Raw genomic sequence first — 26,287 nt, 5'->3', positions numbered from 1 at the left:
TATCGAGATGATTCAGAAACCTCCACTCCAGAAACGCCTTAACTCCAGCACTTTTGCAGTTGTTTCAGGCGTGTTTCCGCAGAGCAAAGTAATTATGCTGTATAAAAAAAACCCTGAAATCATTATCGTAAGCCAACGTGGACGTAAGAACAAGAAGTCACTTTGGGGAGAGTTCAGGCATTAACTGCTGAACTTGATTTGACCTACTGACTGCACGGACCAGCGACTCCCAAAGCAGCCGAGGCTGAGGACGAGCATCCCTCCGGCTCTTCTTTTCTCTCCTTGAGCCTTCCTACAAGCTCTCCTCGATTTTTTAAAGCCTTCCTTGGCGAAGGTGACTTCTGCCTATCTTTTGCCTTGCCCAGCAGCCCCACATCAGATGTTCTTAAGGTGGGAGGGAAACCTCTTCCTCCCTCATTTTTCCAGGGCTTTCTGCGTCTGTAATATATTAGTTAATCCGTTGTTCAAGCCATAACCTTAGCTCTTGTTGTGGAACAAACAGGAACTGGGGTGGCTTGACAGCTCTGCTCCTTTCTTCTCTTCAGATTTAGACTTTCATAAATGACCCTGTCAAAGCTACGCCTCGCAACGCCACAATGCTCATTGTTTGGGGTACGGATTGATGATACCGTACTAAAGCCACTTGGCAGGGATAAGGTTTGACTTTTTGTGTTCAGATGAACAGCAGCGTGGATGCTGCAGCAGAAAGAGCATCGCTTGGCCTGCCTCCACATCTGGTCACCAGCGCTTCCGCAAGCCAACGTCTCTGTGGTTGAGTGCATAGCATCATCTCAGGGCATCCTGGAAAATGGAAACTGTTCTCCTTCCTGAGATAAACCCTCTCTTTCAGACCTTCTTCTTTATATGGAAATACTCATCAAGTTCCTTAAAATACGAACAAACAGGAAATTCTTTATATGCCACTAAAATAGAGTCAAAATCCCCACTAGATTGACACAAAGGTAAACAAAACATGGACTGTGTAAAAAAAATAAAAATTACTGCAGATCTCACCAAATAACTCAATTTTTTTAAAGTAAAATAGATTCATCTTTCCTTATTTTGCCCTTTATTGCTCCAAGGAAAGCTTTGCCAAACTTTGTGGCAGTTCTTATTTTCAAGAAAGGACCCATATGACAATCTCTTCTTATTTTTTTAAAAAGCAAGTTTTGTGACCGCTCCCTTTCTGTAACATCTTCGATTCATCACCAATGTCATTCAGTTTCCAGGCAGTAAAAGCCAAAAAGAGGAGCCGTAAGCACATAACCCTCTCCTGGCGATTCCTGCCCTGGGAAGGTGCGACCGGGAGGGATTGCACAACGGCAGATGGAGGAGACGGACCGGCCGCAGGGCCGGGAGGGGTCCGGGGAGCATCTAACTCCACGTGTCCCATTACATCTCTCAGCACTAAACACTTCCAACGCATGGTCGTCACGCTGTGAGGTCTGGACAGGTTCATGCAACAAGGAATCTGCTGAGGGCTAGTAAATACAGAGCAACTACCAGACCCAGAGCAGATGTTTTTGTGGGATAATGCTGTAAAAGCAACATCACCCCTTCATGGTCATCCCCACAAGTCCTACCAACCTTGGCAGGGGTAGCACAGACTGGGGCTGGGTGTTTCTGAGAGACCTCGCATCACCATAATCCCACAAAGATCTCTTCTTTCTTTCTTTTCAGTCTCCTCCGCCAAAACTACGTGAGGTTTTCACTTTCTTTCGGCAGGGAAATTCAAAGACCTGTGCAGATTCCCTCGTGCCGTGCCGGGAGAGGGGAGCGATGACTGATTCATCTAGGTTTCTCCCATCAAGAGCACCAAAGGAGGTACCGAAAGTATCCGTCTTCTGGAAGAAGGTTAATTACAGAAGCTCAGCTTGCACACAGGGGTCCCACCAGTCAGCACAAGATAAGCAGCCTTGGGAGTATAAATTATTACAGATGATAAGGCAGAATTTCCCCTTAGACAGCCTTGTACATATGTTCCCAAGATTGACTCCAGAGACGCCTGTCATCGGATGTCAAACAAGAAGCAACAAAAATTTCAGAGAATTAATTTCTTGTCTTTTTTCTTGCAAGCATATGACACTTTCTCCCTTGTTGAGATTAACCGAATGACTTCAGATCCTAACAAGATGTGGCTAGATGACAGGACCTGGGAATCGGGACTGATGCCCGATCACCCATGCTCGATCACAGCAGGCGGCGAGAGCTCCACCACTCCGTCGTGTCTGCAGAAACGGGGGCTGGTTTTAGCTCTAGAAATAAGATAAATTACAGGCCCAATCGCTACAGTTTTTGTTGTGACTCTCTCTTCTGCAAGCGGTGTATAAACAGGAAACCACGGCCACATGGCAGGGAACTGACTCAATACTGGCGAATACTGATAGAAATCAGGTCATATTGACATCCTTTGTTTACGCGCTGCTTTGTTAACACTGTTTATCCTTAGCGTCTTGGCCACATATTTGGAGAAACTCCCACTTCGCCACCCATCTACCGCTCTTTTGTCCCCCAAAAACCGTGCCGCTGCAAACCCCTTGCTTCTAACCATCACCAGTAGCAGCTCCTTCAGACCCGTCCCTAAGGGGACGGACTTTTAGAGTACAAACCGACTTACTCCACTCTTCCAGGAAGATTTCTTTCTGATGCCTAGGAGCTTGCTACTAGCTTTTGCCTGCAAGTGGGAATTTCTCTCCTACCAAGGAGCCAAATCTCTTTTAAGCGACCAACGTGCCGAAACACAGCCCACCGCAGGACAAATCTGCAGCCTAACTGCGCATTGCACAGCAAAGATCAACCTACATTTGGCTGTCGGCTGTTTATCTCTACCTGGTAGTTTATTCCAAGCCTGAATTCATCGTACTGGAATGAGGAGTTTACATGCATTATAAATTTCCTCCAACGTTATTAACATGCCAACATCCGCACCGTTGCAAACATGACTCATTCGCAATGTTCTGTGTTTTACAGCAGCAGTTCATCTGTTCCTAAACACTTTCTCCTCCAGATATGCCAGAAATATCAAGGTAGTGTTCCCACTGTCAGCTCTGAGACATCAGAAATAGATGACATGAGAAGACCCTCGAATTCCTGCACTCATGTTTTAGGGATTTCTTTACCCAGCTGAGTCCACAGCAGGTCACAGGCTTCTGCTAGCGGCTCCTGCTTTCACATACCCTTGGCTTTAGAGGAGGAAGGCTACTGCAAAAGCCAAAACTGGTGAGCTGAGAGGAGAAAAAGATTTCGGGTATAAACTCTTATTATTCCACCCCCATTTTTACCAGCTAAGGAGCTTCTTCTCCACCCCCACATTTCTGCCGTATCGCATTAACTCATGGTCTTTGCAATCTAATCCGATTCATTTTTAAGCACTGCCTCTATCAAGGGAGTTTTTATCAACTACACAGCACGAGGAGTTTAACGTTTACTGTGGGTTAGCTGTACGCTGAATTCCTCCCTGCAAATCAGCCCCTCTCCTCTACATTTACCACGAGTCAACCAGGCTCAGCCCTGGGGATCTGCCCAGCCGGACCCTCCGCAGACGGGCGACGTGTTGCACGTTGGCACCCGAAGCCATCGACTGCGTGAGGAGGACCTACGCCCGGTTAGTGATCGGGGTCACAGAGCCCAGCCCCAAAGCAGGGAGTTTGGGACTAAACAGCTCAAATGCCTCAGGGGTGGTAGGGTGAGGGAGAGGATGAAGGCCGGGAGGCATTTTGCCAGCTAATGACCTACTAAAATTAGTGAGCTGGGTCAGCGAGGACATGCAGAGAAAGGCTTTGTTCAGGGGAATTAGCGCCTGGGGAAGCCTCTATCTCTGTCTCCCCATATATAATACTGGGAGATTAACTGGCCATGGCACGGTACTATGAATACCTTGCAGGGCTTCACGGGGGGCTTTTAAAACATGAAGAAACAAGAAGAACCAGCAAAGTTTGGAAAACGAGTGCTAAGACCTCTGACTTTCAGCATTCAAAAAGAGAGAGGCCATCTCAGGCTTGAGGACTTAACAACACGGGAAATACCCTACTGGTCCCTGCCAGCCCAAGGGCCCACCTAGCCCAGCACTCAGTCTTCCACGGCAACAGGAGATGCTGGTTTTGGAGGTCCACGAGCCCCGCTTCTCTCTGCTGCCCTTCCCCTCGGATGCCTCCAGCAGCCCCAGCTCCTGCCTGCATCCATCGAGGAAGCAATATTCCCCCGTTTGCTTTTCCCGCTACCGTCGCCATTTTGCAGACCTCCATCATCCCCTCCAGCCTGAGCAGCACCCAGCATTTCCAGTCTGTCCTGGAAGGGCTCCGTCCCCTACGTGGTTTCGCCTGCCCTCGCTGGTACCTCCTCTACCTCCACTGCCCTCCTCAAGATAACGAAAAAGAAAAAAAAAAACCAAAACCCCTTATTACAGCTCCGAGCTGACGCAGTTTGGGGCAGGATCTTTCCAGTTCTCATGGATAACCACACACAGTTAAAAATCTTGCAGCTGGTCAGAGCAGCCAGATGTTATTGCCGGAAATTTCCTCAGCCCCGTGCTCCTTCGGTAAAGGGAAAACTCTGGCTTGAGCTGCAGCCCTAAAAGGGTCTGCTAAAGATATAGGGTGGTTTGGTTCCATGCTCCTTCAAGGCCGTGCTGGCAAGAGCAGCTCTGCAGATGCTCAGATATTCCCAGCCGAACCAGTGTGAACTGGGAAGCCGGGCTCAACAGGGCCGTGTCCAGCCTTCGCCCTGAGCATCCTGAAAGGTTAAGAAGGGCCATGCCACCGCGTGGGGCAGGGTTTCATCCTGTCCTCAATTTGCCTGTGGGATCCGAAAGGAATTTTTTCCTATTTCTCTGCCAGGCAGGAAAAAAAAATAAAATAAAATACTTTGTTGTTGTTGTTTATACTGGACAGGATTAAAGGTTTCAATATTTGTTATATTTAGAAGTCTTTCAGACCCAGATTCAGGGAAACATTATGCACGATTCTTGCTGTTTACCCTTCGCTCTGTTCCCTTGCTTTTATTGTTCTTCCAATTTATTCCTCTTCCAATTTAGGTGACGTTTCCCAAGGACCGCGCCATAACCCCAGATTTCCCAGGGAAACCAGCACCTCTCAGCAGCAGCGACCAGTTTTGCGGCTCCAACCAGACCACCTCGGTCCTGCCTAAAGCGAAGCGCGTCCTCGCAGCAGAAGTTTTATTGCCAGCGATCAAGCCAGGCAGAGACCGGGCAAATCACTCTTTCCTGAGTCACAGCCTAAACGACCCCTTAAAGTGGATAATTCACCCCAAGATAAAGACATCTATCCACTTGAGCACGAGGCTTTGTCTAGGATCCCCCAGCCTGCCCTTGCTCCCCCCCAAAAAGGGGTTCCCGACGCCCACGCCGCCGCAGGGCTGGGACCAACGTGCAGCACAGCCCTGGCTTCTCCAGGGACCGAGGAATTGTTGTTTCTCTTTCCCCTTGAAGTTCTTGAGGAGGAAGGGATGCTGATCAGCCCTGCCACGAAAGACTTGCGAGCAAAGCCCAGGCTGCAATATATTCTCATAAAACCTCCCCAAAGATGAGCATGCGAAAGATCACTTTATAGACAGGGCGGACGGGAGAGAAGTTTACATCCAGTGCCCATTTTCCAGCAAATCATTCCTTTCAATGTAGCTGAAAAACGTTGGGGTTTTTTTTTTGGTTTTTTTTTTTTTTTGAACTCCGTGTCCACTACAGTTTTCCAGAGCAGACACACGTTTTGGTGCGCTCTTCCTTCACCCTCCCTCGCAGGCGAGGCAGGACAGCGCGCCTGATACCCGATCTCTCGGCTGTGCCCTGGCTAATGGAAAAAAGCTGCTTGCTTGGAGCTGCTCTGATTTATTCCGTAATAATCTCTCCGACGGGGAGTCTTTGACCTCCCCACAGAGGCTCCGTTAAAACAGAGCCTGGTAGCTGGGTAAGGACAGGTAGTTACTTTCTCCCGATAGCAACGGTTGCGCACAGTAACGTGCCATTCCTGCGCATAGTCTTCACCTTAAATATAAAGGCAGCCATCGGAGCAGAAGCCAATTTATTTGTTTTTCAAGGTCTGGTCCAGCACCCGTTGTTTGCTTTAGCTCACAACCCTGCGCACGGATCCTGGCAGAGCTCCTGCGTGTGTTTAATTTGAAGAGCACAGACTATCCGCCTGCTCAAAGCTGAGCTTGTGCAGAGCTGCGTGGAGGAGCAGGATGCAAAAGGCACTTTGACTCCGGCTAAGCCTGACCTATTCCTTCTGGCCACGGGAAACCCAGGAACAGATGTTTGGCGCTGGGATTTTTCTCCCAGAATATCTCTGATGTTTAATTCACATTTTAGAGATTTGCTATTGCCGCGTATAGCACGAAGGAGAGCACGCTATCGGGTTGCAGGGAGGGGAAGAGAAGTATTTAACAGCTTTCCTCCTCTTTTTAAAGATGACTCAAGAGAAGTTTTTGTAAGCAATGGGTAATTTTTCAAATGCGTTCACACTATGGTCTCCTTGGAAGTCTTCGCTATCTTCCGCATTTAAAGCAGTGTTATTATAGCCTGAATAGCCGAGCGTTGAGCGTTTACAGAGGGGTACACTTTCATTAGCCCAAATTATGTCACTGGGTAAAATAACCAGGTAAGCTTTCACGCGCAAAAGTCCTTCTGCAAGTCTTACGTCTGACTGTTTGCCCAAAGATCACCGGATTATTTGGTTGGGGTTTTTTTTCCCCCCTTCAAGCTTTATGCTGCCTGCAGTGATGAAGTGATTTCGGACAAGATTTTTGCTCGCAGTTGGTTGTCACATTTGAAGGAGTCTCCGCTACGGCGAGTGTGGCAAATTTTAAGACCTCCCCACTCGCTGCATCCCCTGATTTATTTCATTTGTGCAGAAGTCCACATCTAAGCTGACATAGAAATATTAAGGTGCGTGGCTGGTTTTACTCCTTTTTGACCCAGAAGGGAAAACTATCTGTGTGCACTAACAGCTACGGAACGAAGCCAGAGCATTCAATCGGAAGACAAACGATGTGCAGGAAATCTCTTAGGTGACCAAATATTTACTGCGTCAATGAAACTCCCCCAAAAAAGTTCCCACTCAAAAATACTTGAAATTATCAGACTTTTTTCCAATTTTTCGCTACATGAGAAGTCAAAAAGTTTCCCCTGGGAAGACCTCGCAGAGCCGCAGCTGTGTTCCCCTCCCGCCGAACAGCCGGGAGCATCCTCTGGACACGGGGACCCGGAGGCACAAAGAGGTGCAGGACCCCATGCTTCTGCTCCGAACTTGTCCCCCAAGGACAGGGGAATCTCACAGTCCTAGCTGGGTTTTTCATTTTCTTTTTTCTTTTTTTTTCCTAATGTAAATAAATCAGTGTTCAATTACAATCAAGTAACTCGAGGTCGGATGGAGCCTTGCTGCACCTTTCCATCAGGGCTGGAGGGAGTGTAAAGCGGCAGTGCAGAGGAGCGCTGGTGGGGTGACCGGGAGCTCGGCCATCCTGCTCCCTCCGTGCAGAGGGTTTCTTTCCAGCGTGTGAATCAATGAGGGTTGTTTTCCCAAGCATTGCAAAAAGCCGGTTGTTTTTATGCCCCTCAGCTCTCTGATGAGGAGAATAACGCCATCAGAGTGGGGAGTGACCAGCATCCGCAGCTCTTGGCTCCATTCAAAGGTCCCATGGGACTACAGATGTGCTTTAACCTCCACGGCGAAGGCACTGAGCACCCATCCCGGCTGCTCAGCTTTTCAGGCAGCCGGTTACCGTCCCCGGCATCGCTCAGGCTCTTCGCGGCCGTGCCAGCGCACGGCCCGGCACCGAGGCAGCCGCCGGGGCGTGCATCCTTGAGACGCCTTTCCTCTCGTTTGGGGTGGGAGAGGTTGCGGGTGTTTTTCAGACCGTGAATTCCTTGCGGGCTGGGCAGACTGTCTGCAATTATAACATTTTTGCAGGGCATAAAAACCATTTTCCGCCAAACCCTGGGGACCACAGACGCCAGCCCTGCCGCGGGGGGCTGGAGCGGCGATGTTTCCTGTCCTCCCCTGGCTGGAGGGGGGGGGGGGGGAGCGCTGCTTTTTTTGATGGCTGAGCTCCAGAGAGGGCTGACGTGACAGCCTTTACATGCCATATTATCCACACGGAGCTGAGCCGCCGGGGATCGAGCCGGGGGGACCCCGGAGCTACACCCAAGTGCCCACGGGGGTGACGGCGCTGCGGCAGCCGGATGAGTTGCTGCCTGCCAGCCGTCTGCCTGCGTGCCCTCCGCTGCTCCCCGCGAAAGCTTTTGTCAGCCTGACATGCAGCGGGAGGGGGGGGGACGGGACGGGACACGCGAGCGCAGGCAGCTGCCGGCACCCACCGCGGCTCCGCTGAGGCTTGGAAACTTGCTGAAGTGTGTTTGAGCCTCGACAGCCAAAGGCAAGAAAAATAGGAGCTGTTTTTCTTTCCCAGCTGCTCCGGTTGGACAGCCGGTCGTTGCTAGCTCCTTCCCCTGGCTCCATCCCCGTGGACGGCCTCAGGCTGGCAGCTGCCGCAGGGTACGTGGTCCCCTGCCCGCTCCAGGGTGCCCAGGTGGCATTTCCTTCAGGACAAGGTCCTGACTCTTCATCAGCCTTCAAGATCCCAAAGCCACAGCATCTCGCCTCCCGCGAAAAGTGCCCAGACACCCACGACCTGGCTTCTCACCCTACCCTGGACCCTGCAAACAGAGGAGTCCGGCACAGCCAGCCAAAATGCCTAGACCCAAAAGCAACTAAACACCCCTGGGGCCAGAGCAGCTATGCCAGGAATGCTCCGGTGGGCCGCCAGCCAAAAACGTGAACTCCTCCGGCAGTGCGGTGCTAGGTAGTTTGAATTGGATGTTTTGCTCCTTCCATTGCAATTTTTCTTTTTCACGCTGGTTTTGCCTCGGTTCTGCTCCTCAGTAGTTCAAGCGTGCTCATCCCTTCTTTGCAGTTCCTATATGCACGTGATGGACTCATATTTCCAGCGATCAAAGTGAGAATAAAACAGAGTTAAAGAGCTTGTATTGTGCAGGTGAGTAAATGCAAAGCAGAGAGCAAGGGAAAGCTCAGCCCTCCTTTGCTCCTTGGCGTGACTATAGGTATGGGACCTTACAGCCAAAGTCTTTGGAGCTTGGGAAAACAGGGGATTTAGGGACCTAACTGAAATAGAAGATGCCAACAGAAAACCAAACCCTTAGCTCTGAGGATCTGAGCTCAAAGGCGGGACCCTGAGTGCCATCGGAAGCAATTTCCCGAGGGAATTCACATCAGCCGCATCACGGCACTGCACACGACTGAGCCCTTGCTGCACATCTCGCCCCACAGCGAGGGGGGAGATACCGCTTAAGGCCATGTACAGACGTGGGGATTAACACCCTGATCTCCCTCCATCCCGACAGAAAACCTGTCCTGCCAGAGAGCCGCACAGTCCTGCTGCCGTAATGCCGACCTAAGATCATCTGCTAAAAGTTCCACCCCTCCCCACAAAAACGCTGCCTTTCAAAGCAAATCCTCCTGCCAGCATCTCTATTTATACGGTATCAAGCGCTGATGCCATTTAACAACCCCTTCCCTTTTCTTGACATTATCTTAAACTGCACTGCCAAATTAAGCAAAGCCGCTGCCCAGCATGTGTCATGTCTCATGTTTTTCTCCTCTCCCCCCAACCACTGCCACTACCATCCCTCAAAGGGACCAAGTACAAATAATTCAGCCTCTGCCACTTGGACTGGTTTTAATCAAAAGATTTGCTGGGTTTCTACCGCGTGGGACACCTCATTAACAACTTCACACCTTTAAGGAGGAAAAAAAAAAGCGGTGTTATCCATTTCAGCATCGCTGCGCTTAATGCTGGTACCCGGCGTTTTACACCAGGGTTCACCTCCTGGGACAAGCTTTATTTTGGTGGGGAACAAAACAACAACAAGATGAAAAAAAAAGAAGAAAAAAAAAAAAGCATTGCTGGCCTGAAAGGGCTTAGAGATCGGCAGGAGCGTATTCGTCAGAAAGGAGATTAGAGCCTAATGAAATTTGTCTTTGTGCGTGTGTCTGTTTCTCTCTTTTTTTTTTGGGGGGGGGGGGTGTCTTTGTAAAAAGCCAGGCTTATTAAAATGCAGGGAGAACCCCACACAAAAGACATTTCGTAGGGTCCAAAGGCGCACTTATTAATGCAGAGGTTTTTGTACAGAGCACGCCAGTTTTGGGAGATTTTGGGTATTGTTTGGGGAGAAGAAAGACAGACTCACTGATCATTTTCTTTTCCAGTTTTAATCGCAGCAGCTGAAGCAAGCAGGTGCTGCGATTCAGAGCCCGCAGAAAAGGGCAGGAGATGGGGGGGGGGGGGGGAAGGGAAACGTCACGGCAAAAAACTCATCTGCATGAGGGATTTTTACTATTTTGGCTGGTTAAATTGCAGCGCAGCGGTGTTGTGTCCACGCTCCTAGTTTCCTCCGTGAGGACGGCAAGTAGCTGCTGGGGAAGCATTGCACGGGCCCACCGCCAGAAGTCAAAGCCTGCTTCAACCGCAACGGGCTGACGTCAACAGCCACCAATTTTAACCAAAGCATCCATTTTCCCCACGTACCTCTCTGACGATACCAAACCGTTGGCGTGAAAGAAAATAAAGGGTTGTGGCTGCGATACCGGTGTTGGAGCACAACTCTGATTTCTTCCATTCATTTCAAAGCACATCAGCAAGCGCACCTGAACGCCGGCGAGCGGCACCCGCAGCAGCGTGGCTGCATGGGGATGCTTTACCTTAACAGGGTCGTAACGCTGGGAGAATACGGTGATGGCACTGCGCACGTGGAGCTTTTGCACGGCCGTCGAGGACAGAGCGACTACGACAGCGATGGCAGCCCGAGCACACTGGGATGGATTTGGGGAAAAGGAGGAGAGGCAGAGATTTGCCCTTGTCCTAAGGAAGACCTTGGTACTCCTCCAAGAAGAAGTTGGCATAGTTGCTCACGCTTGGAAAAACAAACCCAGGGGTGGGTTGTGCAAGGGGTTGGGACTCCACCAAGTCCTCGCTTGCAAGAGGAGAAAGACTTGAAAATCTCCACGAGGCACTTTCAGTGCTTCCCATGACTCTCAACCCAAAGGGGAAAGCCCACATCTACCTTCTGGTTGGGAAACCTGCCCGAGGCTCTCGCTAACAAGTGTTTCTCGAGCGTGACCTGTTTGCTATTGGCAGCAGAGCCCTTGGGAGTGTTTACTCAAGAAGAGCAACAGTAGGAGTTTCTATTAACTAGCTTTTGATGCTTTGACAACAGAGTTGGGTCCACCCAGCTGGCTTTTTTTCCACCCTGCTTGCATGTTTCCACCTGCTACGCTATGAAAACTATGAGAAAAATCTCATGTGTTTTCTGATGAGATTTTTCTTTTCAGAAAATGTGGGAACCGGTCCCGTGCTGCCTTAGCCGAGAGAAGAGCGTACGGAGGATAAGCACCGAGGAGGACACAAACGGAGGATGGAGCAGCAAGCCCTGGGAACCGACCAGCACAGAGAACCAACGTAAAAGCATCCCAGAGAGGCACGGCTGCAAACTCCCTTGGTACTAATTTTTCTCTTTATGTTTGATGTAAGCTCATTGCAACAAAAAACAGCACTGATGCTGAGGATAAAATACCATGAGCCACCTCTGTCATTGAATAATTCACATGAATTATGATTCTATGAAGTATCTGATAGCTGTGTGGAAACACAACAAGTAATAACAATAAAATTCACTGTAATGTGTTACAGAACATCACCCGACCTGTTCTGCAGAGCCCCAGAGACAGTCACAGCACATGCTCAGCAATGTCATCCCATTAAGATATAACAAATTTGTGGGTTATATCAACTTATGTCTCCGGTCAAACTTCTGCCAACATTTCCTTCACCTCTTGCAGGTGCAGGAGCAGAGCAGACCATAGCAAACACCTTTGTTTATTTTCTAAAAAACCTGCCGTCACCCACTCGTCGCTGCCAGCCCGACAAGGCACTCCACGGGTGAGGGAAGCCGAAAGCTGAGGCTGGGCTAAAATTGCTTAATAAGTCTGACTGTTTTCACCTTTGCTCGGAGGATATTTTAATGGAAATCAGATGGACTGAGTCTGGGGATAGGAGTTCGGCTCAGAGAAGCAAGGGCTTCTGCCCCCGAGGCTGGCGACGGCTCGAGACCTCACAAAATCTTTATTGTTATTGTACTCTTCATATTGCAGCCCTGCTCGAGTGCCCCCCTCAAGCGGAGGCCCCCAATTTGCACCAAATTGCACAAGCACATAGAAAGACATGTTCCCTGACAGCTCACGTATAGGAAACATTTTGATGGATCAAAATGTATATGATAATAAGCATAAAAAAATGCCTGGGGTAGGTCATCCTTCATCATGCTGTAAAGGAGGGAGCTTTCGGTCAGATCCATGGCCAGCAGTGACAGGACAGGTGAAGGAGCTCCAATGCTAAGGAGCATCTTTGACTTGCTTTCATACAGGTAAAAGGAGGATCAGCTGCCTGGCAAAAGCCATATAATGTCTTGGGAGGACGTCTCCCACCCCAAAGCACGCCGAGCTCAGGGGTTATGCTGAAGGATCAATGAAAAGATTGAGGTTTTAAAAACGGTGCATGATTTGCATGGGGTTCATCCGCTTTTTGAAGGTCACCTTTTCTAGGTTTTGTTCAGCACAGCAAATGGAGGATCTTTGTACGAGTTAAGAGGATATCACAGGGCTCCGGACAAAATCACGAGGACCAGCAATGTCGTGGCTGGTCCAGGTAACTCAGGCCCTGCTAAGTCCCTCTCTCAGAGGGAAAGGCTACAGATGGTAACATTGAATATCAGCCAACTTAAAATGGATTTATATTTACATATATATGGAAGAGAAATATATATACAAATATATACATATAAAATCATAGACCTGTGGAACTCATTGCCACAATATAACTGATTTTAAGATTTTATCCATATTCAAAGAAAGGATGGATATTTATGGTAGGAGCTTAGTCATCCCAGCTAGGGATTTCTCCACACTTCAAGGAGCACATCAAGTTCCATCCATCCAAAGGCAGGAAGAAATGCTGCTTGTTAATTGCCGCTGTGGGGATTACTTCCACCTTCTCCTTGAGGCTGCCAGCTGGTGGCTGTGGGAAGCCGGACCAGGTGGACCACGACCACTTGACGGCTCGGACCAGATGCTCTTCTGGGTTGCTTTCAGGCCCCAAGCCCATCCTTGGCTCTGACCGCCCACATTATCCGGCCCGCAGCCCACCAGATGGTGCTCTCGGTATTAGTTAATACCAAGTTAATCCGCACCTTTTCCTTCCGCCAAGGAACTGCAGCACAGGTCGGGTGTGGAGAAACGCCACCAAGAGCAACGGACTTCTGCGTTTTCCTAGAGCACCAGCCAGATCGCGTGGCTTCGTCCCAGGCGTAACGTGGTGCAAAAAACAGAAACGTGTTTTTGAAGCATCTGGAGGCGATGGTGGGTTCTGGGTGCTAGCATGCATCTTCAAGCCCAAATGCAGTGCGTGGCCCTTGGGCTCTACCATAGTGTTGAGCCAAAACACTGGGAGAGATGGGAGAAGCAAAGGCGGCGGGGAATGTGAGCGTGCCCCGGCACTCAGGACGACGTACCACATGCCAACGGACATGTGAGCCCATTGGAAACCCTCTGGTACATCGTTTCTTGAAGGCCTCCTCCACAGGACCAGCTTCTTGAGCTTTTCTGGAGCGATACCCCACGGCAGAGAGAGCAGGCTGGGACGTTGGTGGACTGTGGTATTTCTGCTTGCTAGAGATACGAAACGTTTTCTATTTGAGGGTAAATGTTGTAATAGCAGGGAGAGGTTGCAGAGGGCCGTTGAGGGATCTCCATCGCCCAGTGTGATCAGCTTGCACCGACATCCACCAGCCGCGAGTCTGGATGAACTCTGAAGTCCCTTTCAGCCTTTGTTTCTCCCCAGTTTTCTGCAAGAGGAATGTCTGCAGTTTCCGTGCCCTTTGCAGACTGCGATGCTCATAATTATATCAGGTCTGGAGAATTGGGCTAATGTTGTAGGGTTGATCCTGAGGCTGTTTCTTTGGCCCAGCAGGACGGACTGTTTTCCTTCCGTGTTTCCGGCTTAACAACGCTTTCCTTAATTTCTCCTTAATAAAACTTGGGGCAAAGGGGAACGTTTAATGTGCAGTTAAATAAAAACCAGAAAGCATACCATACTGGCTGACTTCCTAAAAACTAAGTGCATTTTCTACGGTCATCCGTGGGACGTCAGCAACGAAATAAAACCTCAAGCACAGAAGCCTGACCGCTACGCAAACCGGCAGCTAACTCTGCGGCTTTTGTTTTTTACCGGTAATGCATTTTTATCGCTGAGAAGCCGGAAAAGGGAGAGCATTAAAGGTTGCCTGCACGGGTACGCGGGAGCGCTCCGGCCATTTACGCCCGTAATGAGTTTTGCTGCCTCTGAGCCGAGCACAGGTAATAACAGATCATAAAGTGGGTTTACCACCCGAATTGCCAGTCTCTGAAGGTTACTAAAAGCCCGTTCAAATGAGCACGGTCAGATCTGCCTGGCTGTTTCGAAATCACCGCTTTCTTAATGGTTTAGTGGAAACCTCTGTTTCTCCCTTCGTTGAAACGGGTGAAAATCAGGAGTGGAGCAAACAGAGCCAACTTGGTTTTGTCCAGGAGAAGAGTCTGGCCAAAATCACTTAAATTTTTCTGACGGTGCTATTTGTTTGCTTCATCCAGAGCTGTCCCATCAGCTCGTTGACTAGTTATAAAACTTCCCTGTTTTATGAAAACTGCTTATAACGCATCTCCACGTTGGGCAGGGTTAATCCGGCCCTGGGATGTGTTTTTCAAGCATCCTGCCTGGAAAACCCTCCGGGGCTCAGGGCCCCTTGCCGGGTGGAAAGAGCCACCACCGTGTCCCAAGGGCTGAATCTCCCTGGGGCAAACGGGGTGCCCTCCCTGGGAGCGGGGCTGATGCAGGCTCTGGGGATAAACAGCCCCCCATTCCCCTTGCTCCCCCCTGCAGGAAACTGCCCAGAAGAGCCATGGGTTAATTATCTCTAGTGAAAAAAAAAAAAATCCATCCCTCCTTTTCTTCCGTAATGGTGCTGGAGATGTCTCCAACAGCCTTTATTACAGAACCCCTCTGATTATACCGCTTTTCCAACCCAAAAAGGCTCGAGAAGGTGGGCAATGCTCTGTAAAAGAGAAAAAAGCCTCCGACACATTCGCTGCTGTGGTTTCAGTGCCATGTTTTTCTGCCCCTCCACGGGACACGGAGAGCATCGCTTCCCAGCCTACCTTCCCCCATCCCCCTGAGCTGGCATCACTGTCCCCGGTACAAGCATCTCCTTCAAACCTCCACCGAGACCAAAAAGTGCTTTTTCTGCTCAGCCTGGACCAGAGTTTCTCCTCTTTGACCCAGCCGCTGAGAGAGGGGGAAGGATTGCCTGGATTTTGGTGGGCGTCCCGGCATGGCTGTGGATGTTACAGATTGCTTCGCCTCGGGGTTTCTCTGCTCCCTCATAGAGAAGCGGGGCGCATCCTCACCCAAGGGAAAGCAGTACCGCTGCGGCAAAGTTGATGCATCAATGTTTTGCTTCAAAATTTGGCCCCTGAGAACGGAGTGGCAAAGGGCTGGGGATGCAGCTGCTTAGGTGTGAGGCGTATGAAGCTCCTTGAAGGCTCATCTATAATTTTAAGAAACAAAATAAATCTGCTTGGAGCAGTCTGTCTTTGGTCTTGCATTAACAGAGAGGTAGGAAGGCTACATGGTCCTAAGACATAGCCAGAAGGGTGTATGCAGCGTTTAGCCTGAGGGAAGATGTGCAGCTAGTTAAGAACGAGATATTAAAAGCACCAAGAGGTCAGTGAGATTAAGGGCTCGAGCTTGGACTTGCCCCGAAGGATGGTGCCCAGGGCCTTGGAGCACCTCTGCAGCATCCCATAGCGCTCTTGATGCGGGGCAGAGTATGCGCTTCTGCGCGTTTTATTTAAGAACCATTTCACCTTTTGGAGAACCCAACTCCATCTTGTGCACATGCTTTTTCATTTACAGCCAAAAAGAGGAAAAAAAAGCTGCATTTCAATTGTTCATTTAGGGCTTTGATTTCTCGCCATTTTCCTTGCCTTTGTCTGTGTGGGAACGTGCACTTGTGGGAACGCATAATATATTTTAATGTTTTCTGCAGTTGTTTAGTGGGTCCCCTTCTGAAGCCTTATGGACCACCATGGGCTGAGAAACTGGGATGGAAGACCCAGAGAGACAGCCTCGTGCAAATCCAGTGTCATCTCTTTGAAGTCCTTGGGGCTTCCACGGCAGCCAGAAGTAATTAGTGAGAGAAAGGGATTGTGAGAGCCGTGCTGGCTCGTCGTCAGCGCTTCCCGCTGACTTTGAATAAAGCGGAGCTGAGCCAATACCGAGCACTGTTGGAATTACGACACCAAATGTCCAACCTATTTATCGAGCGCGCTGTGGGGCTCGGAGACAGCTCTCCGCAGCAGGACTCACGCCGTCAACCCCGCACCACGTTAGTACCAACATGACTTAGCCAAGATACACCGGGCGTTCAGGTGCCGTGGCTGAACTAGTCACACTGTCCCTCCTACGCCACCGTCCCGTCAAGTCAGGGGCAGCTGTAGGCTCTCATTTCCTTAGCAGACCAAGTTCAAGGAAGACCAGCACAGCTACCAGCACAAGCAGGAATTACCAAGCGACTTTATGCAGCTCCTAGGTTTGCAGAGAAACTCAGTACCAGATAATCAAAATGCTCCTTCTTACCTTACTAAACTCTCGATCCGTCGAGCGCTCCCTCTGCCATGGGGTGCTGAGCTGCAGCGACCAGGACCGCTCCTCCCTCGTGATTCATGCAATGACTCCTGCCGTATGATTTGGCATTTCTGCTTGCCATTTTCTCCCCTCTCTATAAAGCAAAGCGGGTAAAGTTAAAGACACTTGCCTATCACTTAACTAGCCAGCTCTCCTGTGCCTTCCCCATTTAATGGATGCTCCCCGCAGTCGGAGATATCACCTTCCCAAAGATGCTTCACGCGCCTGGGAAAATCCCTCCTCCACCGCTGAACTGAGATCAGGTCTGTAGGGTGGCTGGAGGAGATTACTTTGGGGATATTTTGGAAGAAAAGCAGGGAAGGAATTTTAAATTTGCAGCCTGGAAAGGTACAAGTACTCTTCCTGTTTTTTCCCTTCTAGGCATGGCTTTGAGAAGCATGTTCCTCTGCTTTTTCTTCTGCTGTCTTGCTTTTTTTCTCCCCCCTTCTTCCTCCCCCATTAACTCTTAGCAAAGTTAGTGTTTTCAGTGGCAAAGACTGTGGGCATCACCGAGGTCAGAAGGTCTCTAGTCCAACCTCCTGCTCCAAGCAGGGCCAGCCTCAAAGCTGGATCCCACGTTTTGCATGTGGTTATGAACTCTGCGCTATAAAGATGAGCACGGATGTGACAGCAAGCTGTGTTTGGGGCAAACCACTAAAATTCCCAGAGCAGTTTTTCAACAGTAAATTCTGATTCACCCAAAATCATTTGACTTGCGGGAGAATTTTGATTTTGAAGGAGTCTGACAGCAAAACCTCAGAAACATTTGAGTCTGAAACCAAAAGCTTCATTTCAGCTTTTTCATGTTGGTTATTCTACCCTTTCCTTTCGTTCTGACGCCCGTGTTCTGTATCGCTTTACCTGGCATTTAGACTGAAACTAAATGGTCCACTCCAACAAGGTTGCGCCCATGTTTCTGACGCTGCATTTCACAAGAACTTCCGCTCAGTGAAAAAACTTTGACTTTTCTTCCTGATCTGGAACAAAAGCAAATAGAAAACCATCAGAAAATTTCATTCCATGTGACGGGAATTCAACTTTCTGGACAGCTTTCGTTGCTGTCAAGAAGAAGGGTGGCTGGCTGAGACAGCTCATGAAAGCTTTGAAAGTTGAAATACAAAGGCTCTAAGCTGGCAACGCATCCCCCATTCCTTGCATCGATTGCCAATATCGTGTGGATGGGATTTTTCAGGGTCCCCTCAAAGAACTGAATATACGGCTCCCAAGATGCCTGAGGTCTCTAGTTCTGCTAGGCTGCTTTTGAAGAGTCCTAGTCTTTTTTTCTTTTTTTTCTTTTTTTTTTTTCATTCTGCTTTAGATAACCAGAGTGGGCCTCTCACTCATGGGAAGCATTGTTAAACGTGTCACCTCCCACCAAGAGAAGCAAAGAAGGGGGGGGGGGGAAAAACCACATGAAGATATTAAAACAAGAAACTGGAATGTCTACAAACTGCTCGGAGAGTTCGTTCTTAATTCACATATCCCTGTTTACTATTGAAAACGGCTATTTAGCTATTTATGGCATTGTAAGCAATCGCTCTTGGTTTCCGCTTAGCCTCAGATGGATGCTTGGCCCATATGTCTCATGCTGTACTTAAGTAGGATGGGAAAAAAAAAAAAGAGAGAAGGTATAGAAGTGAACAGACCCTTTCGGACGGCCACATCTGGTCCCCATGTGTAAGCCCAGCCTCGTGGAAAGCCTGCTGACAGAGAAAAGCTGCATGCTGTGGTTCTAGACAAGCTTCTTTTACAGATATATTATATATACACATAGACATCCATTTTCGATAGATGTGTAAATATATATATACAGATAGATATGGAGCAAGAAAGAGCTTTCAATATTTTCTTTCCTGAAGCTTGCAGAGCCCACTTGGCCAGATGCGGACCAGTGGGCAGCACTGATTTATTGTGAAGCAAGGCTGCTATTCCTATCGCGCTGCCGGACGGCGAGAGGCTGGGGAGCAGAGAGGAACTCCGAACACTCGTGAGTTTGGCAGGGAAGGACCTGGGACAGAAAGCAGAAGGACTGATGTGAAGTGTTGGATAGGTTTACGCGAACTTTCTAACCCGCATCCCTCCGCAGAGCACAGGTCCTGCGGATGGGTGAGATAAACACTTGGCCATCCAGCCAGATCCACCAGCCCATGCCCTGACACCCAAAAAAGCAGAGCTGGTGCCACTTTTTGGCCAGCAAAGTCTGCCCTGCTCCGCTCCCGTGGAAAGGGGATGCCTGGAGATGCTTCCACTCGGTTTCAAAAACACCATCAGCATTTATGCACCTCCTTCTTTAACTCAAGACCTCCAATTCACTTATAATTTTCCCCCCATTTGCTTTTCAGCCGTCTTGCTCTCATCTGTTGGGGAAATCCACGCCACCGGCTACGAGTCCATTTTTTTTAAGGCCGCTTTAACGCTGACACCCCTTTTCGTAAGACCAGAAGCCTCTCCTTTCTCCATGGCAGAGTTGCTGTCTTCTTTCCTTAGCACCCCAGGACCCCGATCTCGACTGTGACAGAACAAATAATGCTGCTGGGATGTTATGGCTAATCAGCAGGACATCTTTAACCTATTATTAATTTGGACAGCAAACAAAATAAAGAGGAACAAAACCAACTTGTCTCCCCGCTCCAAACATTCATCTCCCAAGGAACCCATGCTCAATACGATATTAAGAAGGGAGCAAGCCATGAATGTGCGAGCACTGCCGATGACCTGGTGCTTTGCTGAATTAGGGCCAACATTAAATCCTTGTCAGAGGAGAGATCGCTGTTGGGACCAAAATACACTTAGCCAGGATAAACTGGAGCACGAAACGGGCACTTGAAGGGGTATTTCCCCTTGGCGAGACCGTAGATTTGTTCATTGCAAGGCCAAAAGGCATCCATGTATTTCTGTAAATTGGAATTTTTGTGGCAGTCCGGGGAGGAGCGGGATAAAGCACTTATCTCCCTTTTTGCTTTCGTGCTGGAGATAGGTGTCTGATGTCCTGCGTCTTGAACCCCCGTCCTCGGGAGACCTTCTGCATGGCCCCATCCAGTGATTCCTGCAGCAGAGAGAATTAATCCTCCCTGCCACGCAAACGCACACAGCAAAACCCGATAAACCAGCCCTGAGCTAGCAATTACGTTTGGAAGAGCACATCAAGCACCGAGCCAAGTGATCTCAAGTGATGGAGCAGCCTCCAGCCCCCAGGGCAGCTGACTCGGGAGCTATTTACACTCACACTATCAAAACCATTTCGTCTCATCCCCCAGTTCTCCACGCGCCGTGGCTTGGAGGAGGCTCTCAGCCCTCCCTGTGGAGGGAGCAGCTCCTATGGATGCCATGAATCCTCACCCCAGCCTTTGGGGATAGCTAAAAGCATCAGCACGAGCTCCTGTCTCCCCACCCCATGCGACAGAATGCACTGGGTGCCTGCTACCTTGGGAGATATTTTTTGGTGGGATGAGGATGCCACAGCCCAGCTGCTGCCCTTTGCAAGGGTAGGGATCTCACCGGTATCCTGTTTTCCAAACCCAAAACAGGATGGGTGGAAGCATGCGCCAGCTCTTTGCAAGCCCAGGGGACAAACTGGTGTATATCGAGACTCTCACGCGGGAAAGAAGATGGACGGAGAGTAGAATGGGAGCTGGCAGTTGGAAAATAGTGGAAAAATTAAAAAAAAATAGCAGAATTGGTGGAAAATATTACAAAACACCACCCGCTTCCTTCCACAGCCAGTGACTACAAGACTTTCTTCCCCATCTGTCACATTTGCTGGGATTTCTATTCATCGACCTATCCTCAAACTGTGCGGCAATGACTTGGGGCAGGATCCCTGGAGGACCGGGTCTGAACAGGCTAGTGTTGCTTGCTCCGACACGGCGATGCTTGCCTTACGTTCGCATGCACCAGAAGGGCCAGCCTGCCTGCAAGGCGTTTTCTCCATCCCCGGCAGCTCTTTCATGCTCCTGAGCTACGGAAACTGGGTCAGGAATTCACATCAGCGAGGACGCGGGCTTATCCATCATCTGCTTTTTCGGGAGAACCCTGCTCACAGTACCTCTTTGTGTCGTATTGGAGCAAAAGGGCCCAGGACTGATAACTGACCTGCTTTTCTCTGCTGGAAAAAGATTGTCACATCTTCCTGTGAAAAGCTGCCACTTTGAGGCCCCGATTTAAACCAGAAACCGTTTTTTTTCCCTGCTTTTTTAAAGGACCTGAAAACGATCTTTCAATAAGACAGTAATAGATATCAACGAGTCTCGAATACTTGCATTACAAGCTGCCGTTTGTTGTAGAAACAAAGAAAAAAAAAATCCCAATACATGCTCAAAGCCTTTATTTTCCCCCTAGCAAACCCCAGAATGGTTTTCAACATTTTCTTTAAGTTTTACAAGTCAGATCAGTCTGGTCTGAAATACCGTATTTTTGCAGCATCTACCGATATCGAACATGCTGTTTAAATAAGCCTGCTCATCCTCGTAAGTGAGCAACGTGTATTAACTGCTGCTGGCTTTTTCCAGGGACAGGAGCACGGTTCCGCAAGGGCATTAAAGCAAACATTTCCCAAGTGTTTGCTCTTTTTTATACTACAGAACACCAACTAAATGACTGAAAAAACATGTTGTTAGGAAGTTACGGAAGTATTACATTTTCTTTTTCTTTAGATCAGGCCATCTCTTGCAGCAGGGAGAAATTTCTGTGCCTAAAAATGATACTGAGAACCAAGGTTTGAATAAATGGTCCTTACACCCTTGGATGGATGCTGTAGACCCTCTGCTTGGGAGTGGAGGGGTTTTTTAGGAGTTCATAAGAGATAGGCTTTGTTCATATGCAAATTTCTTTGCATTTCCAAAGAACACGTGCAACTTTTTTCCACTTTTCTCTAACAGTAAGTTTGACTCAGCCGAAAGCAGAAGCAATTGGATTATGCAGAACGTACATAGGAGTTGAAAAGATGTCAGGTTTCTGCCCCTGCTCTACGCTATGCACGAATCTGGAAACCGGCGGTTTGCAAGATAGAGAAATTCCTGGGGATCATCCAAAATAAAAGTCGTTTTCCCATTATAAGCGGACTGAAACTAGAGCTGCAAATCCAGCCCTCTTAAAAACTGGGCTGTGGTTTGGATGAGACACCTCGAATCTGGATCAGCTGACTCCCATTTTGATGTGGGAACCCAAATCAGATCAGTTTCGTAATATTGTTTCAGATGCGGCTGAAAAACTCACGGAAGCGACAGATCTTCCCGTGTTTTCCTGCTTGCAAAATGGCTGCAAGTCCTGGGCTGAGCCAAGAAGCATGAGTACCGCTAGCAAAATCTGTCAGCGTCAAGTCTAGGACCGTTTTTCAATGAAGTTACGAGCCTTTCTGAAACCTAATTCCCAACCAAACTACACCGCGGCAGCTTTCCATAGCTTTCTTGGAGGCTAGCTCAAGCACAAAGTTCTGCATCCTTTTGGAAAGATGGTTTTGGAGGCAAGCATTTTCTTCGTTTGCTTGGCTCTCCTTCCAGCGACTGCTGTTAACGTTCCAGTCTGTTTTGCAAGCAGCAAAATGTTTCCCATTTGCAAACTGAGCAAGTTTTAATTACTCCCATAATTTTGCCTGGAAGGGAAGAGCCGACCGTATTAATCAGATAATGAGAGCAATTGCTCTGAATACCATAATCCCAAATACACAAGCCAGGCTACGCTCTCAAAAAATAAACCTAAAGCACTATTTGGATTGAACGAATGTGCTGTCAAACAAAGGAAAATTTACTTTAGAGCCTTCTCTCCAACTTTGGGTCTTACAGACCCTTAGGGCTGCCTGCATATAACCCCATTACTTCTCTGTCCTCCAGCCCCTATCTCTGCAACAAGAACCTCTGCCAAATAATACTTCTAGCTACATCTGAAGGATAAGGCATACAAAGCTACAGTACACTCAAATAAAGATTGGAAATCATTTCCTTACAGGAAGGAGCTATCCCAGTTTGTCTTCCCTTCCTTTTGATTATACAGCTCAGATGAGGGATAGTCAGGAAATTACATCGTCTTCGGAAAAAAAATTAAAAATTAAAAAGAAAAGAGAAGAATATCAAGGAAAAGGAAATTTTTTCATTTCCTGCCAAAAACAATCCCACAACTTTTTTGAGGTTTCAAAGGCTCGGTTGCATTTCTTTCTTTCTTTTTTTTTTTTTTTGTAAAGTTTTACTATAACGAATACCACTTCGCACATGCTCCTTGTTTTTAAACAAAACATGGCTCGACTTAATATTTTAATATTGAAGACGGATAGATACTGACAACAGAGCCACCAAAAGCCAACATCTGCCCCATGATCTAGAGTAGATCCTGAGCACTATTGAGCGGTCTAACTTGGCTCTGTGTATTTATCCCCAGAAGGAAGAATTTTTGGCTTCTGTAGCAAAAGTTTATCCCTGGTGCTTTTTGATAAACAACTGACCTAGCGAAAAGCACATTTGTCACTGCAGTGTGTGACTTTTGTTTTTTCTAACCCGAAAAGCGAGGAAGCTGAGCATCCTCTGAGCAAAGGTAAGCCTTTCTAGGTAATAAAGTAGGAAAAAGAGAAATCGCCGTGAAATATGTTGTGCTTAAACGCAGCACCTATGATTCCGTGATCAATCAATCGTCGGTCAGTCAGCACGGACAAAGCTGTTGTTTTACCTCTGCTCCTGACAAAACTCAGTGGGGAAGAGGGAGGGAGCAGAGCTTTCTGATGGATGGAGATAAAACGCAACTGAATTATTTACTTCCAGTATTAGATTAACCGCGCTATGGGAACGACGGGACCAGGTGGTTAAAATACTTGCATCAAAACTATTTATGTCTGGCTTTTGTAAGAAGATATAATATGACAGGCTATACCATGCTCAGTTTAACTCAAACCTGAAGGGTCTTAGCACTGCCGATTCCCTGCAGTTTACACATATATCTGATTTTTCTTTTGTACCAATGTGGCAAAAAAAAGCAAGTCAGCTGCGTGCTTCTGCAAACAGGATCTCTTGGCTTTCCGTCACCCATCTGTAATCATTTGCAGCCGTCACTCCCACAGACCTGTGAAATCTGCTCAGAGATGGTCACCCAAATCCTTCCTCCTCCTGAGAACAGCACAAATTAAACCTGGCCCCAGTTTTCGGGGCTGAGCCTGCAGAGAGGCAGGACAAGCCCCCTGCAGAAAGTGAAATGAGGGCGAGCCATCAGCACTGAGCTGGCGAAGGAATAAATCTTCCTTACAGAGATAATCAGATCAGTCTCATCTGACAATACGAACTCAAGGGTGGCACGCACGAGGCCAGCCACACATGGCAGAACCAGGAGCAGCAGGGACTGGAAACACAGCAAGGCTCGTACACAGCACCCATTCGTATTTTAGCAGGGGATCGGAGCTCAGTATAATTCCCCGATGGGACTATGCATGGTGTTTGCCTTCAGACCTTTCCCTCCGGGCAGTAACCATTTGTATATCACAGCCTTGTTTACATCCAGCCTTAAATACGTGCACCAACACATCACGGGAATTAATTCCTGATGTGCCGCTGGCGAAGGGGATGCTTTTACCCCTCAAAATTGAAACCTCTTTTATTGAGGCTGGGCACAACACCAGCAAAAAAAAAAAAAAAAAAAAAAAAAAACCATTAAAGTATATCCGAAATTTCTGGCGACAACATCACTTTTCCACGCGTAGGGCAATGAATTTGTCTGACACGAACCGTGACTCCCTTTAAGAGCAAGGTACCGCTTTCATTGCAAGCTGCTGAGGAGGCAGAGCAAGCTCAGCGAGCTCCCGGCTGGGCAGCAGAACAGGAGAGAGCAGCTCCCCAACTTTCTGATCAACTTCCCGGCTTAAGCTTTTGCAGCCGCCTACACTTGAAAAATATACACCCAAAACCTTTGATGTTGCTGCCGCCTCGCCCTTTCTAAGGAGAGGAATGCCATCTGAGCATCCCAGTCCTGTGGAAGAGGGGTGCCTGATCTCACGGCTTATCTAAAATCCGTGGGCAACCCCACTCGCTGTGGCTTTGGTAACGGTTCTTTAGCATTTCCTGGTAAAAGAAACAATCTCAGTTGTGCGTTTATCATTGTATTAAGGCCTGCGCTTTGCAGGGCTCTGTGTGCTGGGACTCTGTGTCCTGGATCGATGGGGGATGCAGCCGCCTGGAGGGGGCTGGCTCCTGGCTGAGGTGTTCTCCCCAGCTGGATTTCTCTCTGCAAAGTGTTCCAGCTCATTCAAGGCTCCGGTGGGATGCTTTGTTGTCACTTGTATTCGGGAGAATGACAGCAGCACAGTGACCACAGCGAGATCCTTCCTTGCCAGGCCAGCAGGTGCCAGCCGTACTGGGGAAGGAAGGAGCACGAGGCAGAGATTTCACATCAGGAGCTGCAGAGAAGACACTAAATCTTCCTATCCCTTTTTTTTTATTATTATTATTATTATTATTTTTGCCCTGCATGAAAAGGACTGAACCGAGAGGGGCCCCTTGAAACAGCAAGGCAGAGGGAGCAATTGCTCTCGAAGTCCCACCTCACGGGGTAAAGTTTTCCCCTACAGCTCATTTTCTTGCCCAAGGGCTGCACCAGCCAGACCCTCCCTGTGGTCCTCAGGCTCTAAGCACGGCAACTTGCGCCCTGTTGGAGAGCAGCCCCAGCCCTCTGATCCCACCCTGGTTTCACACAGCTTTGCGCTAAGCCTCGGTAACCTATAAAACACCCGATTCGGCAGAGGTGGCGATTCCCCAGAGGGGAAAACGCGCTGACGCCAGCACGGTGCTGTGACAGACAGTGGTGGCACGGCGGCTGCTCAGCAGAGACGTGGGATGGCACGGCACGGTGGCTTGCCCTCCCTGAGCAGCTCCCACCTCCTCCATCCCATCCCTCCCTCCCCGTGCTCCTCTCCTAGCCCTGCTGCTGCAACCCACTGCCCAAAACAACCCCTTTCAAGAAGCTCCTGGTTATTTATTTTAAATATCCCCCCCCAGGGAGCACTCATTAGATACGAATCTTAGAGCAACACCCAGCACAGCCTTTGCGAGCTTTGGCACGCGGGCGTTTGAGACAGGCTGGAGAAAATCCGTCTCTCATCCCCAATCTAACAAGCATCTTCAGGCCGGGGTGAACGCGAAGCATCCGTTTGTTTTCTTTTGTTATTACTGAAGATCAAAACAAAGCCAGGAGCACGGCAGAGGGTCCCCAGCGTCAGCAGGAAAATAGGAAGGGGTCAAAGCAGCATCACTAGCAGAGCAAGGCACCACACGCCGGCTCCCACATCCGAAGCAGGGTGACCCAGGCCGGGAAGCCCCTCTCCCTCCATCCATCCCCTCCGAGAGGAGCCCGCGGGGGTCCCAGCTCCACCCCAGAGCTGCAGGACCCTCACCACGCCAGCAGCCCCTACACCACCTGCAACGACCCGATCGCCACTCTGCTGCAACGGAGACAAACCCGCTTTCATGAAACATCCCAACGCAGCAAATATTTTGGGCTAGCTCTTCAGCGGGGTAAA

This window comes from Gymnogyps californianus, chromosome 7, assembly GCF_018139145.2.
Source record: "Gymnogyps californianus isolate 813 chromosome 7, ASM1813914v2, whole genome shotgun sequence".
Taxonomy (NCBI): Eukaryota; Metazoa; Chordata; class Aves; order Accipitriformes; family Cathartidae; genus Gymnogyps; species Gymnogyps californianus.
Note: the sequence above shows the minus strand (reverse complement) of the source record.